The following is a 13,357-nucleotide window of genomic DNA, read 5'->3' on the forward strand; positions in this document are numbered from 1 at the left end:
CAGACTTATTCAAAGTTCTGCACAGCACACTGAAAAGAATTTACTCTCCTACAGCAGAGCCGAAAGCACGACGTCTGCTCGCTACAGGAGCTAAGACGCTTCTCTTCGATAACATCTCCAAAAGCTTCCATCTGCAAAAATCAGCACCCCCAACGCTATTTTTCGAGCTGGCCAATCCCGTGGCTCTAGACCAGCACAGTTCGCTCCCACTATTATTTCCTGGCTTCTTCCAGCAAATTAAAACATTCTGCGCCTTGCAGCGCCTATAATGTTCTGGACCAAACTGAAACTCCGTTCAAAATTGAACCAACCACTCGTGTCTCTCTGTTCGCCCTCGCACGGGAAAAGGTCATTGTACTAGCTTAATAGCGTTTCTTACAAAGCCCCAGAAAATGTTAAGATTCGTGGGAAGGCTCCCTTAGGCAACAGCTCATCTCGACATAGTGGCGGCGGCGTAACGCCCAGCGCCAACGAGGCGCCGTCCGTCGAAGGCCTGCGTCTGCTGTCCGCATAATGGGTGCCTACCTGCTCCGGCGTCGCGTCTCCCCCAGTGGGACGCTTACACATGCCGACTCGTAATGGTCGGTTGTAAACTTCTGTACCCCTATGCCCTACCTTTGAGCAGTGCCTCGCGTCCGCTATAGCCAAACTCCGTGAAAATATCACCTGAACCCCGACTTCATGCAACATGCGAATTTCTTAAAGTTAATACCCGACTTAAGCCGTCTGATACTCAATATATTAATTTCAATAGGCTGATTTCCTGATAAATAACATAATAACCAATATCTAACTTGTCTTTGCAACAATTATTACATTACAGTAAGGTGCAAAATACTGCTACCTTACAATATCGACTGCGTCTGTTAGTATGCTGACAGTTCGTACTGGAAAAAAATACTATGACTTCAGAGTGCCAAAACTCATTTCGAATGAATGAAAATTTGTTTCGTTTGCGATCTATGTTGTATAGAAATATGTAATATGAAGCCAATATGTATGAAATGTGGCTCCAATGCCATCTAAATACACTCCTGGAAATTGAAATAAGAACACCGTGAATTCATTGTCCCAAGAAGGTGAAACTTTATGGACACATTCCTGGGGTCAGATACATCACATGATCACACTGACAGAACCACAGGCACATAGACACAGGCAACAGAGCATGCACAATGTCGGCACTAGTACAGTGTATATCCACCTTTCGCAGCAATGCAGGCTGCTATTCTCCCATGGAGACGATCGTAGAGATGCTGGATGTAGTCCTGTGAAACGGCTTGCCATGCCATTTCCACCTGGCACCTCAGTTGGACCAGCGTTCGTGCTGGACGTGCAGACCGCGTGAGACGACGCTTCATCCAGTCCCAAACATGCTCAATGGGGGACAGATCCGGAGATCTTGCTGGCCAGGGTAGTTGACTTACACCTTCTAGAGCACGTTGGGTGGCACGGGATACATGCGGACGTGCATTGTCCCGTTGGAACAGCAAGTTGCCTTGCCGGTCTAGGAATGGTAGAACGATGGGTTCGATGACAGTTTGGATGTACCGTGCACTATTCAGTGTGCCCTCGACGATCACCAGTGGTGTACGGCCAGTGTAGGAGATCGCTCCCCACACCATGATGCCGGGTGTTGGCCCTGTGTGCCTCGGTCGTATGCAGTCCTGATTGTGGCGCTCACCTGCACGGCGCCAAACACGCATACGACCATCATTGGCACCAAGGCAGAAGCGACTCTCATCGCTGAAGACGACACGTCTCCATTCGTCCCTCCATTCACGCCTGTCGCGACACCACTGGAGGCGGGCTGCACGATGTTAGGGCGTGAGCGGAAGACGGCCTAACGGTGTGCGGGACCGTAGCCCAGCTTCATGGAGACGGTTGCGAATGGTCCTCGCCGATACCCCAGGAGCAACAGTGTCCCTAATTTGCTGGGAAGTGGCGGTGCGGTCCCCTACGGCACTGCGTAGGATCCTACGGTCTTGGCGTGCATCCGTGCGTCGCTGCGGTCCGGTCCCAGGTCGACGGGCACGTGCACCTTCCGCCGACCACTGGCGACAACATCGATGTACTGTGGAGACCTCACGCCCCACGTGTTGAGCAATTCGGCGGTACGTCCACCCGGCCTCCCGCATGCCCACTATACGCCCTCGCTCAAAGTCCGTCAACTGCACATACGGTTCACGTCCACGCTGTCGCGGCATGCTACCAGTGTTAAAGACTGCGATGGAGCTCCGTATGCCACGGCAAACTGGCTGACACTGACGGCGGCGGTGCACAAATGCTGCGCAGCTAGCGCCATTCGACGGCCAACACCGCGGTTCCTGGTGTGTCCGCTGTGCCGTGCGTGTGATCATTGCTTGTACAGCCCTCTCGCAGTGTCCGGAGCAAGTATGGTGGGTCTGACACACCGGTGTCAATGTGTTCTTTTTTCCATTTCCAGGAGTGTATATCACGTTCACGGTTTCCCCCTCTTCCCCATCCTCAACCTAAGAAAGTGTGGGATGGCAGTGGTGGATGTTTCCAGCAAGGCAAGCGCTATGGCATGCAAGCCTGAAGAGAAATCAAGACATGTTCATAGTATTTTCCGACCTGCAAAAAGTGCTCGATGGTGTAAAATAGGGCGAGATGTTTGAAATTTTTAGAAAAATAAGTCTAAGCTGTAGGAAAAGACGGGAAATATACAATGTGTACAAGAACCAAGAGGGAACACTGTGTCTGGAACACCACGAAGTAAGTGTTTGGATCAAAAATGGTGTAAGACTCATATGTAGCTTTTCTTCCTCTATTGTTCAATCTATAGATCAAAGACGCATTGACGGAAATAAAAGAAATTTTCTACAGTGAAATTGAAATTCTGGGATAAAGGGTATCAGTGATAAGATTCGCTGCTGACATCGCTATCCTCTGTGAAAATGAAGAATAATTATAGAATCTGTTGAATAGAATGAACAGTCTGGTGACTACAGAATGTGGAATGCGAGTCAATCGCAGAAAGACGAAAGGATTTGCAAGTAGCAGAAATGATAGTAGCGAAACCTTGCCCTCCGAATTACCACGAAATAGACGAAGTCGATGAATTCTGTTACCCTGATAGCAAACCAACGCACTTTGGATGGTGCAAGAAGGACATAAACAGAGGTATAGCACTCGCAAAAAGGACGTTCATGGCCAAGAGAAGTCTACCAGTATCAAGCATAAGCGGTAAATTGAGGAAGAAATTTCTGATTTTGTTCATTTGGAGCACTGCACTGTACGTTAATCAAACATTAGCTGTGGGAAAACCGCAACAGAAGGGAATCGAAATATTTGAGAGGTGGTGCTACAGAAGAATGATGAAAATTATGTGGATTGATTAGCTAAGGAATGAGGGGGTTCTCAGCAGAAACGAGGAGGAAAGGAAGATATGACAATAGTAATGGATAGGATGATAGGATGTCTGCTAAGACAACAGGGAATAACTTTCATGGTACTAGAGGCAAATGAAGAGGATAAGAACTGTAGACGAACACAGAGATTAGAATTGATGAAGTTGTGCATCAAACCAATGAAAAGACTGATGACTCAAAAAACGAAAAGACTCAAACCGGGGAAAGGCACTGCTTTCCAGAAATCGGTCGGTAACGCACAGTTCTGACATGCCACCTTACGTGTTGTTGAACAAAAGTTTGTAAATTGAAACCAGGTTCAGTTTCTTAGTAAATGAAATCAGTTGTATTGCGATAAAGTGCAGATGTGTCCCATTAGTTTATTGTACCAGTTATAGTGTAAGATTTACAAGGAAGTGCAGTATTTGATCTGGACTTTTTTCATGCTGCTGCAGTTAGGATTCTGGACTTTGTAGTACTTCAGGTGGCCCTACGATCACTATTACTGGTGTTAATTTCGCTCTATTTAACAAGTGTTTGTGGCAACTGATTTATACGTGCATTCAATCCAGATTGTGATGAAATTTCTTTCTGGGGCCTCTGGTCGTAGTCTCCCAGCTACCAAGTCGTTTTAACCGAAGTATAAAACGATTGCTCGTTCGCTAAGAACACTGATGCACCGCAAACAGTTCAAATCAGTGAATTCTGTGAAATTAATGTCCTTCATTACTCGATTCTGAGTTTATTGCTTACTCATTTGAACGTAAATAATTGCGCGGCGCAGTTTTCCCTGACTCCAGCGATAGCACGCAAGGCTTTTAGGTACAATACTTTGACTTTTGTAAGCTTCCGAGTGACTGAGGTTTTTGGGTCTCATCCGCCATATGGTCGATTGTGTGCAAGCTCCGTTCTGCAGCATGAATGAAGTTTACGTAAGCGCTGCTGGCAACTGGGGTCGTGGCAAACAGATAATAACAAATTAATAATCCGTTAAAGTATCTACTTACATACATCAAAACCACCCCCACCCCCTTCCATCTTGTTACGTGCATAGTGACGAATAGGTGGGTCAGCTCTGCGGGCACTCGCCTCGAAGTGAGTCAGTCTCTCTGGTGCACCTCCTGAAGGCACATTTTGTGTCAGTAAATCACCAGTAGTTCACTGGTTGCATACTTCTTTGCAGTGCGCGTGTGAATGGAAATGAATTTACGTTATTTCCACCCAATAGCGAACTGTAATACCGACTGAGTTATACGAAGTTACAGTTTCGCTGTCCCTTAATGGTGTAAAAACCAATATTAATGAAATATCCTTGTGTATAGAATCGGTTTCGTGCTAAGAAGGTTAGAAGAACCATACAGGAATTGTAATAAATCACAAATATAGGTGAAAGGTCTTGCAGTAGTTTACATATCCACCGTTCCACCGACTATTCCCCATCATCATTCATGTATAAGGAATCTGAAGCTGTTGAATTATGAGGGCATTGTGCTATAATAGTTAAGAGAAAAGTCTACACCTTTTTCTGTTATCAGTAAACATTTTTGCACTGTCCATGACACTCACTAGGATAGTCGATTATAGACCGATCACACAAGACATCTGGATTCAAAAATGCTTCAAATGGCTCTGAGAACTGTGCGTCTTAACTTCTGAGGTCATCAGTCGCCTAGAACTTACAACTAATTAAACCTAACTAACCTAAGGACAACACACACATCCATGCCCGAGGCAGGATTCGAACTTGCGACCGTAGTGGTCGCTCGGCTCCAGACTGTAGCGCCCAGAACCGCACGGCCACTCCGTCCGGCACCTGGATTCAAAAACGCCATCCATTGCGCGGCATTTATTTTGGTTGATTAATTCTTGGGCCGTAACTGACAGATTTGTGTCTGAATAACCGAACTCCATAGGTGGAATCCAAATTGCGCACCCGTGAGTAGTTCAGTCTGTGAAGTGTGGTATAGTCAGTCTTCACTGACGATCACTGAGATTAATAGCACATTGTCTCAAAATCTCAGAAATAATATCAATTAAGATAGATAATCGAAGAGGTATCTTCCCATTATATACAGCGCTGAATTGCAAGTGATCCTGATGGCTCTGGTCGGGCATGGATGTGTGTGATGTCCTTAAGTTAGTTAGGTTTAAGTTGTTCTAAGTTCTAGGGGACTGATGACCTCAGATGTTAAGTCCCATAGTGCTCATAGCCATTTGAACCTAAAGGCTCTGGAGCAGGCACGACTCTATCAAAACAAATTTTCGTCATTGGCTCTGATACCTTAACGTCCTGTGAGCAATGATGAAAATTACCCAGCGGAGATAATTATACCAATGGTATAGGACAAGATGCCCCTTCTTAAAAAGGGGAATTGAGCAACCAGAAGAAGGAATGAAAGAGGCCCGCTGGGAACATAACGTGACAAATTGCGAAGTGTAAGTGTACAATTTCCTTGCAGACTACCATCACGCTGATCATCCGGGGAGCCATACTACTGTGAGATATCAACGACTACCCATGAAGTACAATAATCTGAGGTCATTGAGGTCAGTCGTCCAGCTGTAGCGTACCCTACATCAGTCCATCTTGTTGCATGAAATCAGCCTTATCCGTCTCAACTCGTGACTACATTCCTTCCTTTCGGGCTGCAGGTTTTAGTGTGTTGCAAATTGGCTAATAATCCTATTTTGTTCAGTGTTCACATCTGTTGTACTATTTCAGCACATTCCATCGAGTTTATCTTTCTTCCTTGAGTTGTGGTACTCTTTTCTAAACATGAGTTTACTTTTTTTTCTGCTTGTACGTGTGGGCATGTTTTTGTTTGCGTATTTTTATGTATTAATTAATGTTGATATCTTAGCTCTCAAAAATATTTTAAGCACATTCATTTCTAAAATGGCTCCGGTGCAGATGCCAATGACATGGCTCTCGTACGAACAAGTCACCATCGCTAACGGCTTCACATAGTTACCTTTCTACTTGATGCATCACATTCTACTTTCGGTTCAACCCAACAAAATAAAATATTTTTGACGGTTTTCTCATCTGTGGTATTCAGAAAAATTCTTTAATCTCAATAAATTCATTAACACCCCATTTAACGAATCTAAAGGATTGCTTTCCTAGAAATCATGATCTTGGTACAGTTTGTAATAGCCGTATGCATTCAGAGAAAGGAACGGATCATGTCGATTCATAACTTCGTAGAAGTGCAAAAGAAGTGTAAAGTATGCAGGAAGGAAGATAACTGTTTAACATCCAGTCGACAACAATTACAGGTGGAGCAAATATTCCTATAAGGGTGGAAAGGAGAAGGAAAGTGGCTATAGTCTCTGCCAAGGAACCGTGGAATAGGACACCTGGGTACGTAAGTCACGCACGGAAGCTACAATACGCATTCGTCAAAAACCAAAGGAGATAATTAATCCCCCTTGTCAACTGAGACCATCACCACATTGCTTTAAGCAATGTAGAGCACTGGTTCCCAACCTGGTGGTAATTACCACCTGAAGGGTAAAATGATATTTTCTGAGGAGTGAGAACTAAACGATTCGATTCTGCTTCAGTCACAAAACTAAATTATTTCCAAAATATCATTACTATTATCAAGATTTCGGTAGACTCTAATACTGATTGTAAATGTTATCAATACTTACTTTTGCTTATTTAGTAGCATGAAAACGATGGAGGCCAGAGGTTCCTCACACAGTCAACCAACTAAACGCTTACGTTGTGCTTTGTCCCATACAACACTGATGATAAAAGTGGGACATATACGTAACAAATGATAAATAATTGAAGACAGTGCCTTAGTGAAATTGTAGATAGTACTTGCAGCAGTCACGAAACTGCTTCATTATTCAGTCCGCAACAGATAAATGATATGACTTAATTGAGAGCACGACACTGCAGTAACTACGTAAGGGCTACTAGTCCTGTACACAGTATTATTAGATTATTATTATAATTGTTATTATTATTATATTACTATTAGTGGCTGTGGTGAGACACAAACCATTAACAGGCTGAAGCCTTCTAATTTCTGCCATTTCAGAAGTAAGGAGTGCAGCAGTCAAGTGATTTATGACATGTTTGATTTTAAATTGGGTTGCAGTGTGCAGATGAAGCAGGTAAAAGGGGTAATGCAGGAGAAGTATGTTTTGTAACAAGTGTCTACCATCCCACTCCCCCCGCCCCCCACTACCCCTCCCTCCCGCACAACCACTGTGGATCGCTAGCTTTCTCATCTGAGAAGAAGTTGTGGGTAACACTTGCGATGCACCTCGAATTCCTTCATCATTCATTCTAACACACACACACACACACACACACACACACACGCAAACAAACAAATAAAATATCATTAATTTTGCATTATTTTAAAAATAAAAGTGTATATACTAATCCCAAGCATTAGCATTTCTTATGGAAAGTTGCCTGTTGCATAGTAGACTTGTACAATATGTACTTTTTTTACGAGAAAAGTCCTTCACTCTACAGTGTCGTTAGGTGCTTAAGTTGGTAATAATGTGACAAATGTCTATATGAAACGTGAAGCATTCAGGAGATGAGGAGGAAAAGAAATGAAACTTCTCAGGTTGAGAGTGTATGTGGCTTTATTTCAGTGATTGCAAAACCGAGTCAGATTTCCAAATATGAGGTTACTTAACAGTATAACATTGTTCACCTTTTGGTCAGAATCGGTACACTGAATCGGTTCAGGAAGTGTCACAAAGCTTTGAAGTACTTCAGGTTGGCTTGGGCGGCGTTTTGGTTTGTTGTACTCAATCCCATGCTCCCATGCCACCTGAACACTCTTTTTACATACAGTGAATATTGCTTTCAGAATATTCGGTACACTGAATCGGTTCAGGAAGTGTCACAATGCTTTGAAGTGGTTCAGGTTGGCTTGGGCGGCGTTGTGGTTTGTTGTACTCAATCCCATGCTCCCATGCCACCTGAACGCTGTTTTTACATACAGTGAATACTGCTTTCAGAATATTCGGCCGCCGTTAAGTATTATTAAACAGGGTCCAAGCGGTCGGTGCCCTAAATCCGTATGCTTTATCCCTCCAAATTGGCTCAGACTTCGTCCTCTTACAGACTGCAGATAAAGCTGCTGAAAATTAACAGCCTGTTGTCAGTTACCCCATCACATAAATATGAAGTGATATGCAATTCAATTTCTTATATTATCTTTAAAACTACGACTCAATGCGTGACAACTGTGGACAACTAGCAATTCACATACTGCCTCTCTGTACTACTTTCATATCAAATCAATCATCAACTTCATAATTAACATAGCCGGCCGCAGTGGCCGAGCGGTTAAAGGCGCTACAGTCTGGAACCGCACGACCGCTACGGTCGCAGGTTCGAATCCTGCCTCGGGCATGGATGTGTGTGATGTCCTTAGGTTAGTTAGGTTTAAGTAGTTCTAAGTTCTAGGGGACTTATGATCACAGCAGTTGTGTCCCATAGTGCTCAGAGCCATTTGAACCATCATAATTAACAGTTACAATACATTTATTATCTTTGACATTTTATGTTCTTATATTTCTTGGAGCTATTTCCTCTGCACCGCCCGATCTATGTAACTCCTATCTTCAAGTCAGCAGGTAGGGTGTTTCAGTGCTTCCCTTTTGCGGACAGTCACTAGAATATCAGCTCTGGTATCAGCACCAGCGATTTAAAACACGTCAGTACTGTTATGCTCTGGGAGTCCTTTGGCTTTCGGATTGCGCATATTAATTTCTACATACGGAAGTACATGCTTTTACATTAAGCTACCTGGGGTAACCGGCTTCGCTCAGGGGACTGATATAAAAATGTTGTAGTTGGAATAAAAGAATAAACTTTAAGATATAAGACTTAAAAAATTTTCTTTCAAAACATATTCTAACTTTTTACAATACTTTTTGAAGAGTCTTCAATTCTTTCATTTTGTCGTTCTTCCGTTTCTTTGCTTCTCACGGTGCTCATTGTCGTCCGTTGGGAACATAAATGTGCTTCGTGCTATTCGTTTGTTTAGTTTTTTTGCTTTCCTTTTTATTTTGTCTGTTTTCATTCACAGTTGGCGACATCTCCATTTCTTTTAGGTTTGGGCATCGCCACAGACCAATGGCGCGGCACTATCCTGTACAAAGGGAATCTTTATTAGATAAGTGAGTACGGCTTCGGTACCTGCGTCCGGGTACGAGATGTCATTTAATGAAAACTTCTTTTCCTTGAGTATAGTTTTAATGTACACTGCAGGCAGGGACCTATAATTCACAACTTGGACGGCACATTTAAAAAATAGTCTACCGAGCTGTTGGCGTATCCGTGTGAAATTTCTGTTTGTTAATACCCACGTCGGCGGTCGATACATTGCTAGAGTATTGCCAGTTATGCACAAAAATGTGCAAGCATAATTAAATCCCTACCCTTTGCAACGTTTCCAGTAGCACGCCTTATAATATGACTAAACCATAGGAATCTTGCATATTCGGATACGGACATCCGTCCTAGCTCGGACCACTGTGCTCTCCAGACTAAAGGTATGCTGTGTGGCCATGTGGCTGAAACCTTGAAAACTGAGTATTATTTCCACTTACAGGATTTGGATCATGGATGAAGTATAGCAACGGCTAACGTTTATGTATAATGGCAACAATCTACACCATTAAATAACGGTAGGAATGCTGGGAAATGCTTTCAGAATAGACTACTTCACATTCAAATTTCTATTCTACATTTTATGTCCGTTCTATTTCAACCACCATCATTTATTTTCCCAACAACATAGCAAACAATTATTAACCTGTCATTTCCTTACCGCCGGCCGAAGTGGCCGATCGGTTCTAGGCGCTACAGTCTGGAACCACGCGACCGCTACGGTCGCAGGTTCGAATCTTGCCTCGGGCATGGGTGTGTGTGATGTCCTTAGGTTAGTTAGGTGTAAGTAGCTCTAAGTTCTAGGGGACTGATGACCTCAACAGTTAAGTCCCATAGTGCTCAGAGCCATTTCCTTTCCTAATTCCCTCGTCATCGCCTAACCTAACTCGCCTACAGTTTATTTATTATCTTTCAGTTTTAATGTGTGCCTCAACAGAAAGAAGTGGAACATTTACGCATAATATTTATGCGTAGCCATTCAGGATTATTTGCAACTTTATGAAGAGAGGGTCCGATGAACGATCGTTTGAATTTCCTCTACACTCCAGACCGAAATAAACATAATACTAAGTGCAGCAGGATTATCATCGTCAGCATGAGCAGAGCATGACGCAGTCCCTGATGCTGGTCCATCTTCCTCCGAATTAACTTCTTTGTAGCCCAAAAGGAATATTTAGTACAAAAATATCAACATATTCGTATGGGAATTACTATTGGTGTGTAACTGGTAGAAATAGAACGCTTTGCTACGTTAGGTGGCGTTTAATATGTGGCCAACGATATTTCAAATTTCGCACCGTCTCCCGATGACACACAGAATGCATTCCACATTTCTCTCACTGTTGCCTGCCTGCAGATATCTCCTTACAACCGTAGATAATCTAATCGATTTAGCTGCTAATTGTTCCGTACCTCGATTAGAAAATAAAAGAGGCCGCTTCTTATGGCGATCCTGATGGCAGCAGGTCCTAGACAAAAACACAGGGCGTAGTAACATTGCATGCATATATATACTGTTTAGTGGAAACATGCGTAACTGCCCGCCCATCATAATGATTAAAATGCGTCTGGCATCGAGTTTCACATATTACACGTCAAAATGCATTGATATATATAACAGAATATAGTCGAGAATTCCGCAGACGTTTAGTTAGACTCTCTTTTATGGCTGTAAACGCTAATTGCTCGCCTATGCAAAACAACACTTAGCGTTTATTAATCATATTTCTCTCGTTCCACTCACAAAGATACTAGAATGATCCTGATATATGTTTGTGATGAACTATTCCCTGCCGACCTCACGCGTACTCACTCGCTCAATGAGTTGCTTTTACGGAAGGCGACGGTCTCCGCCACCTTCTTCTCTTCACGTCTCGTGTCATCGCTCACTCCCAGCCCACGGCCTATGAATAAACAACTAAATTGACAGATATAACGGATAACAGAATGTTAATGAAATACGTTTCCCCTTCAATTAAGTGTTAACTAAACACAATTTGAGGGGGCATTTTTCAATCAATGCTCAATTCTATTTATGTTTCCAATATTGTTATGAGGACTAACACCATAATACGTGTAAAATGTATCTTAACGAATACATTTGCATGCGCCAAGGCTATAATATATCTCAAACCAATTGAATCTTATCTCTTTGTCTTCCATTTTGTAATGAACGTAATAAAGACAATTGTCATTTGTTAGCAGCAGTGAAATTAGAGGAAGGACAAAGAAATAGACAAACATTCAACAAATGTAGCTTCTGACCGGAATCGAAACCATGCAACATAGCATACAACGCTAGGACTTTACGGACGTATTTTAATGGATGAGAAAATCGTCTTACCGACATTCCGAGGACGATATCTCCTTACCGAAGTCCCACCTGGCTGAAAAGCTTTAGGGCATGGTAGCTGACACCTCAGACGACATAACCTTTCCGTCCACTCTCCGACCTCTCTCGGCGACCACTTGCATGCCCTTTGTGTACGTCCCCTGTCAGGCAGGCTGGCAAAAACGAGCACGAGCGATCTAGGATAAAAAATTAACAAAGTATTACAAGCACAAAAAACTTTAGTCACTTACTAAAATCACATGCTGCTGTGGAGGTGGATATAACATACGTGCCAAAGGCGTCGTCAGTATTTAAATTTAAAATATCTTCTCCATCCGTACAATATATTTATGAAGAGATGGTCGATGCAAACACTGCATACTATCAGTACTTAGCCTGTGAACTAGCGTGTTTTAATGGTTCTGTTATATTTTATTTATTAAAACAGAGACTTTTAAGTAGCATAACCCTTAAAATTTTGACGCGCATGAGTATGTAACACGGGTTTTAATTTGGGCGAGTTTTTCGCGCCTACCACAAGTGCCCTCTCTCGGTAAAACTGTCTGCACTAGTGCTTCTACACCCTCTTCACGCTAGTTCACGCGCTAAATACTGTTAGTAAGCTGTGTTCCATCGCCCATGTCTTCATAAATATGCTGTACAGATGGAGGGTATATTTTAATTTTAAATACTGACGTCGCATTGGCACGACTGTTTTACACACCTCCACTTAAGGATTTGATTTTAGTAAGTGATTAAAAGTTTTTTTGCTTGTAATACTTTGGTAATTTTTATGGTAATTAAAGCTATTACTGTTTGTTATTTCTTCAATCTCAGTTATGTATCTAAGTTTATTGCTAATAATGGTGTCTCCCTGTTCAGGTGTATTTTTGCTTCTCATGAAAATATATTTACATATATCTAAACCATAGCCAAGGATTTCAATAAATCGTTATCCAGCAACTGTTTGGCTGTTACCATTGACCGCGAAGATTTTCAACAGTTACTGCTTCAGCTGGGTTTCAAATTTTGCTGTATATAATTGTTAATCTTACACAGTAAACTTTCTTCGTGGATACATTGTTTCTCTGAAAAATACTCAATTAGTAATAATGAATTATTAAATTTCTTCAAGAAGGGGCTGAGGAGACGTATAAAGTAGAGGTATTTATTTTATCAACTACTGTTTGCTATTATCGCTGAAAAATTTTCATAAAGTTTCAGTAAAGTGAATCAGTGACACTTTGCAAATATTCAAGAAATGTACCTTCGCCACAGAAGATAGAGGTGAAGTCCATGTAAGACAGAGCCGATTAAGGCAGCCACTGGCATGACCGACCTCCTACGGCCCTCTGCTCCTCTGGAACGACCGGGAAGACGAAGAGGGGCGAGTGTCTCAGCCAATGAGACATTCTCATTCCCCACTATATATAGGGGGCGGGACTGGGCATGGTCTGGGCGGAGCTTACAGCTGTATACCTTCTGAGATGTGATGTT

The sequence above is a fragment of the Schistocerca nitens genome, chromosome 3 (assembly GCF_023898315.1).
Source record: "Schistocerca nitens isolate TAMUIC-IGC-003100 chromosome 3, iqSchNite1.1, whole genome shotgun sequence".
In the NCBI taxonomy this organism is placed as follows: Eukaryota; Metazoa; Arthropoda; class Insecta; order Orthoptera; family Acrididae; genus Schistocerca; species Schistocerca nitens.